At 32.1% G+C, this 7,547-nt stretch overlaps 1 pseudogene; it reads right to left on the reverse strand.

The window, feature by feature from the left end:
• Nucleotides 1–5,517: 5,517 nt before the first annotated feature.
• Nucleotides 5,518–5,636, reverse strand: LOC112474049 (annotated as a pseudogene).
• Between the last annotated feature and the right edge of the window lie 1,911 nt (nt 5,637–7,547).

The raw sequence follows: 7,547 nt of genomic DNA on the forward strand, positions 1-7,547 counted from the left end.
TATTACAAAAAATATTTTTAGCATTTTTTTCACTAATATTTTAAACATAATGTTATTTAATTCAATAGCCCTTAGTAGACAGGACAATTACTATGAAGTTATCTTTGTATAGCATATACCATTTATTTGCGAATTCATTAAATTCTACTATATATACTATTACAGAGAGATATGGTCCTAAGTAGTTCACAGTCAAGTAGAAGAAATGAAACTATCAACAAAAAAGGTGAAGGAGAGTAACAAATATTTTTATAGGAAAATTACATTGATAGTTTGTATTGATTGACATCCACTTGCAGAGAATACAATCAGTTCTAGCTAAACTGAGAGATTTATTATGGACTAATAGGATAATTTGGAAAGCTGAAGACACAGGCTCTAACTTGAGCTTTTAGAAATAATTCCCAGAGCTATATCACAAAACTAGGCTGCTAAGAGAGCCCTTACCTCAACTACTGAATTGGGATGCTGCCCCAGAGCTGCCAGCTCAAACGCCACGTCACTACATGTAGGATAGAGAGAAGTTGAATAATATGCTAAATAATATCTTGACAGAATGGGTACACATCTGCATATGACAGGTAAAGAAAGAATATGAAGAAGACCTAGATTTTAAGAGGACATGTTCAATTTTAAGCAGATTTCGAGAAAGGATGTTCAGTTTTTGAAGCAGATAAGGAGAAGCAATGTTCAATTTTGATTGCGTGGGGTTTGAGTAGCCTATGAGACATCCAACAGAGAATGTCATTAAAGCAGTTGAATATATAAGCCTCAGAATTGAGGGAAGAGTTCAAGATTTAGGTTTGAAAATTGTGATGTTAATAGTGGTAGCGGAGTTTGCAAACCTAGTTAAGTTTGCTTAAAGAGAGTTAAGAAAAAGAGAGGTGAGGAGAGAGCTCTTGCAAGAGCCACGTTTTTAGAGCATGTAGTAATAGAAAAATCCAGTAAAGGTGATTGAGAAGCAAGCTCCAGAATGCATCAGGAGACCTAACAACAGAGGATAGATGAACACTTCGTTCTAAAATATTAAGAAATACAAGAGAGAAGCCACCTCTTTGAATACTACAGAGAGGTCAAAAAAAAAAAAAAAAACATGAAAATTGTCAGGTGTTTCTAGTGTTGGCGAGTTACAAGTACATTGACATAATCAAGGCCTTGGGAGTGATAAAGGCAGAAAGTAGATTGCAATTAATTGAGAAGTATCTGGTGGGTAATGAATCAGTCAGGGAACAAAAATATACTTTTCTAACAAGCTTACCGATTAAGGTAAGGAGTAAGACCCTGATTGCTAGAAGAATAGAAGATCAAGACAAGAAATTGTTACTTTTCTTTTCTTAAATGTATTAAACAAGGAGAGAAATAAGTATATTTATAGAAATATAGAATCAAGGAGAAAGCAGAAATAGAAGAATCAAGGCAAAAGATAAAGGTAAGTGTGGAGAAACATGGAATATTTGATAAAACAAGCCTCTTCAATACTTGAGAATGATGAGCCTTAAAAGGAATAACTCTTCTTCATAAGACTGTAGGAAAAAAAGTAAGAAAATGTCACATATAGGTATTTTATTGTAGACCAAGAAGGATGAGATCACACTTGAAAGCCTCAAATTTTCAAGAAGTAGGATATTGAGAATCACAAATGGCTGTGACTTGCAGTCACTGAGGGGAAGCATGGTGAAGACTGGCCCGGTATCCTGTAAGATCATTCACAATTTATTTCATTTACCTTTTTTTCATCTAAAGATAAGAAAGAGCTGTGGGCTAATATCAAGAGCATCTCAAGAAGTAAGCTATTTGTGTTTAATTTCAGTAACTCACCTGATTATTTTTATTTACTCTTGAACCCTTCTTATGTGGAAGTACCCTTTTGAAAAGACCCATTTAAATTAGTCTTCTTTAAAATCCTGGTACTAAAACCTTTGTTAGAGACCATAATCATGCTTCATAAAGTTTAACATTCTTGGATGAATAATAAGCCAACACTAATTTATATAAAGCCTGCATAGCAAATATAATAAAACTTCCAACTCTATGCCCTAATAGGAAAAAAGATGATATTTCATATAGACTTTAAACTCTCCCCATTCCACCCCCACACCCACTTTAAATTTCCTTGATGGAAAACTTGTTCATCAAAAAGAAAAGAGTACACAGTATTAACATACAAGTTTTAAGAAATATAATGGCCATTTGGGAAAGCTAATGTGGGGAGTGGGAAAAGAAGGTAACTCTAGACAGAACAATGGTTGTGGAATTAAGGAAAGGTTTGAGTAGGGGTGCATGTGTCCTATAATTTTCTTCAACATCTAACAGCAAAGTATTCAATTGGCCTTATTTTGAAAGCACTGTTGATTACATGTATTAAATGGAGTTAGATTTGCAATGCACTATGAGGAATTACCTTTTGAGACTGTCTCTATTCAAAGTAGCAACCTGATGTTTTAAGTTAGCCGATCCATTTATTGGTTAAAAATATATTGTGTAAATCACTGTACAAGTCATTTCTACCCTTACAATTATTGCGCTAACCATTTATACATTCAAATCATGTCTTGAATAGTCTCTAGAAGAAAACATGGAATAAATATAAACAAATTAAAAGAATAGAGAATGACATTTTCCCAGCAGAGACCTGCCAAATCTAACATTAATGAAAAGAGAGTGTAGAGATAGTAATTTCTCAATAACATACATTTAGGAGATCATAAATATTTTAAGAAATAGTAGTTGAGAACAGAAAAACTTAAAGGAACAAAGAAACTAAGATATATTTATCCACAAGCTGTTAAACGATAATTTCCTTGGTTTTTAGCATCTTGTTCTCTCCCTATGTACCTTATGTTTAACACACTCTGATACAAACCCTCACTGGAAACAACTTTCTTGAGAATAGTTTAACATTTAAAAACATAAATATATATGTGTATATTCATATTTAAAATATTGATTCTTTTTTCAAAATGCAGAAGAAAATATAAAATAGCCTCTATTCGTACTACCCTTTTTTAAAAATTATTATCGAGTAATAATTGGGAATGATTGACAAAATTGTATATATTTAAAGTGTACAAGGTAATGATTTAATATACAGGTATATTGTGGAATGATTACCAAGGTCAAGGTCATGAACATATCCATCACTTCACATAATTATCTTTTGTGTGTGTGTGGTTAGACCACTTAAAATCTACTCTTAGCAACTTCCAAGTATACACTACCATATCCTGACGCTCTTGACTCCTGTGACAAATACATGTAATGACAAATAGTTTAAAGTATTATATAATATTAGAAAAATTATATTTTTCTGAAAATTGCAAATGCTTACCACTGATTCTTCTCCTTAAAATACCTATTATTAACAGTTTCTTATGATTCCTTCCCCTCACTAAAATATACATTTATTCACATACATGCAGCTAGTTTTGAATTTACTTTCACAAAAGGGATATTGACATATTTTTTTGCATCTTTCTTTTTTACACTAAAATCTTAGAGATCTTTTCATACTAGCACATATAACAATATTTCATTATTTATCATTATGGTAGAGTGTGTCATCATATGTATATATTGTAATGTATTGATCTTCCCTTCTTGATAAACAAGCTTTTGGTTGTTCTCAGCATTTTGCTCTTATAAAAATTTTTGCACTGAATATTTTTATGCATAAAATTTGACAAATTTCATAAGGATATTGATAGATTAAATTTCTAGCAGTGGGCAAAAGGTATAAATATTTCACATTTTGATAGATATTGTAAAACCGTCCTCCAGAAAGAATGAAGCAATTTCTATTTCCAACAAACATGTATAAGACAGCCTATTTATCCACATCCTGGTCAGCACTGGGAAATCAAAGTATTTTAATTTTTGACAATTTAATAGGAGAAAAAATATTTTTTATAATGTGTATTTCTTGTATTGTTACTGAGATTGAACATCGTTGAATGCAATTTATTGTCATTTGTATTTTTTGAAAAATGACTTGCTCTTTTAAGAAATTAACTTGTCTATCTTTTCTTATTAATTTTCATAAGCTTTTTATAAATTAAGAAAATTACCCTCTTGTTAGATACATAAAAAAAATTTCAAGTTATTAATTTTTCAATTTTTGTCATTTAAAAGTTCTATTGTTAATTTTATAAGGTCAAATTTTCAATCTGTTAATTAATGATTAGTTAAGAAGCCTTTCCATGTTTCAATATCATGAATACTTTCACTCACAGTTTCCTGTTTTATTTATGGCCTCACTATTTTTATGTTTTAATCCTTTGAGCTATTGGAAACAACTTTTTTGTTGTTTGTTCCAATTCGTAGTAGTTTCTACACCACTTTTTGTATTTGAAAATTCGATACGTCACAATTACTATCAACTTAATGCTCCTGGGTACTTAGGTCTATACTAAAAAAAAGTTCTCTGTTTCATTGCCCTGATTCATTTTTTTTTCCTGTTAGCATACCGCCCTAAGTATTTTCAATAAGAATAGAAAAATTTTCCCTTGTGACTTTGCCTTAAAACACTTTATTTATTTACTCAATTCATTTTATAGTTATTACTCCATAGAGTTGAGAGGTATTGGGGAATACCTGATTTCTCTGAGTACCTATGTATCCTATCTTATTGAATTACTTAATTTATTTCTAACCATAATACTTTTATGCAGGTATTAATTATCCAATATTGCAAACGAAAAAAGAAAACTAACAAATGGCAAAACTGTAGGATTGTGGAAAAAGCATGAGCTTTAAGATTAGACACATTCAAACCTGTATGTGTCTAACCTTAAAGCTCATGCTTTTCCCACAATCCTACAGTTTTGATATCCTGTGTTATATGCAAAAAACTTCTTAACAGGGTCAAATACAAACAATGACAGGGTCGTTCCCCAACATTAAGCATCACATAGCTGGAATTTAAGGTTGAATGCTAAATATTATAAGGGAGGTAGGGATAACAGCCACAGAATTAACAAATGTCATAGAGAACAGAGAATGCTTTATTTAGGTTGGTGTATAAGGTATGTAGAAGAATATAGGAGATAGAAAAAACTGAAAATGGAGTTTGGGTCTGATGCTAGAGAGTTTTGATTAACTGGCTAGAGAGTTGGTATATGTATAATCTCAATAGAAGAAACGTTTTCCCTTCTATGCAATTTTGAGTGCTCTTTTAATTTGACTAGGGCAAAAGTCATCATATTATTTCCCACAGAGCAATTTTGACCAGCTAATTTTTTCTTTGTTGTTGTAAATTAGTTTACGGGAACACAGCAACCTCCATATGTTTACATGTTGTCTGTGACTATTTTTTGTGCTACAATGACTGAATTGAGTAGTTGCCTGAAAAGTCTAAAAGTCTATCCTTTATAGAAAAAGCTTAACAACCCTTGTACTAGAGGATTTCCTCAAAATCTCAATATAGTTGACCTGCATAAACAAATCAATTCTGTTTATATGGACAAAATGCCAGGTAAGGATTACCAACATTGATTAAATATTGATTTTTTTTTTTTTAAATGCCTACAGCACCTGGTATTCCTAGGTGGTCTCCCATTCAAGTACTAACCAGGCCCGACTCTGCTTAGCTTCCAAGATCAGATAAGATCCGGCATGTTCAGTGTGGTATGGCTGTAAAACAATATTGATTATTTAATTCTTCAACTCACGTCACCATTTAAAAATGTTTGAAGCACATTTATATTAAAACTTTTACTTATTTAATTTTGTTGTTATATGATGACACTACTTAAGTCTTTGATATGATTCAGAAAAACAAATAGAAGAAAAATTGAAACATAAATTGATCGGTAAAGTTGTTTATAAGGCCTAGATATATCATAAAATACCTTGGAAAACACTCTTTTAAACTTCATAATAATACGAAAAATTTTAGAAATAATCAAAAGAATATATCAAGTATAAAAAATCAAGAGTCTAGTATAATAAGAAAACACTACTGTCTATTCTGTGCAAATTAAGATATTGTTCAACAAGAGAAGGCTGAATGGATACTAATGGTACTGATTAATTACTTGAATTTTCATTATTAAATCACTTGAGCCATTAGCTAATTAATATAAAGTACATTTGTGAGATGTGGGGGAGGAAAAATGTCACTAGAGTGCATCAAAAAGTGATTTGGTTCCAAGAGCCGACTGAGCTCCCAACAGCTTCTGCCTCTCCAGCTCCTTGACTGGCAATCGCATCCTGTGGTGCTCAAAGCCTCTCCTCCAAATATCACCTTCCTGCCGAATGTCATTTTCCTTCTAAACTTGTATAGAGCTTGACTTGTTTCTAAATCAATCATGGATATTTTTTAGAAAAATATAAACATAAAAATTTAGGAGTTGTTCTAAATTGATATGGAGTGAAAATTAATAATATGCTTCTAATCACAGTTTAAAATGACTTTCTATAATTATTTACTCTAATAACAAAGTTTTTTATGTTTAAAGGTGATCCATATAATTTTATCCACACACTAGACCAAGGCTTCTCAATGTCAGCACTATTGACATTTAGGGCTAGATATTTCTTGGTTATGGGGCTGTCGTGTATATCACAAGATGTTTTCCAGCAACCCCAGCTTCCGCCCACTAGATAGCAGTAGCAAGACCCCCCTTTCCAGTAGTGACAATCCAAAATGTCTCCACACATTGTCAAATGTCCCTTGCAGGGCAAAATTTTCCCTGGTTGAGAACCACTGCCAAAGACAAAGATGTGTGATGGAACAAGAATAACTTATCATCTATTTAGTAACCAAAACTATGACTTAAATAGCCAGGCTGTTGTTAGTAGTTCTGGTTTTTTTTCTTGAGAATTATATTTATTCATTAATCTGTTATGGGGAAGCAGTATGAAGATTCAAATGTTTAATCTCCAAATTAAACTACTTTATCACTAGGCTCTACCATTTATATGATCTCTAGGAGCTTCAAGTTTCTTATGATGGAAATAGTTTCTGTCAAATACTTAGAACCATGCTGGATATATAATAAGCAATTAATAAGTTTGGGGTTATTATGGATGAATATATTACATTGTATTATGATTTAAAATAATTATCCTTCCCTCTGGAAAGATTTTATCTTTCTATCCCATAGATTTCCTGCATGACTCGCTTGGGCCAATAAATTGTGAATGAAAGTGGCTACTTTCAAGAAGAAGCTTTAAGAACCATTGTGTAGTTCTACCACCTCTCACCCTGGCTCTCTCTCAAAATGAGCAATGTCTCAGAAAGGGGCTGTTCCTTTACCTCGGGACCCAGAATGAAGAAGATATGGAGCAGAACCACAGCCAACCTGTGACAGATACATAACTTGAGCTAGAACAAAAACCTTGGTTGTCCAGAATGGATGAATACAAAATTTTTAGTTTGGCCTAAACTGATTGATAAAATAACTTATTAAATATTTCTTGAGTACATAATCACATGCCAGACATTGTTATGGATAAAGAGGTCAGCAAAACTTTGGAATATAGAGTCTAGTGATAGAAAAGGGAGAAAATGATAACTGAACATAATTCAATATGATGGAAGCTGTCAC

This window comes from Pteropus alecto, unplaced genomic scaffold (genome assembly GCF_000325575.1).
Source record: "Pteropus alecto unplaced genomic scaffold, ASM32557v1 scaffold69, whole genome shotgun sequence".
NCBI lineage: Eukaryota > Metazoa > Chordata > Mammalia > Chiroptera > Pteropodidae > Pteropus > Pteropus alecto.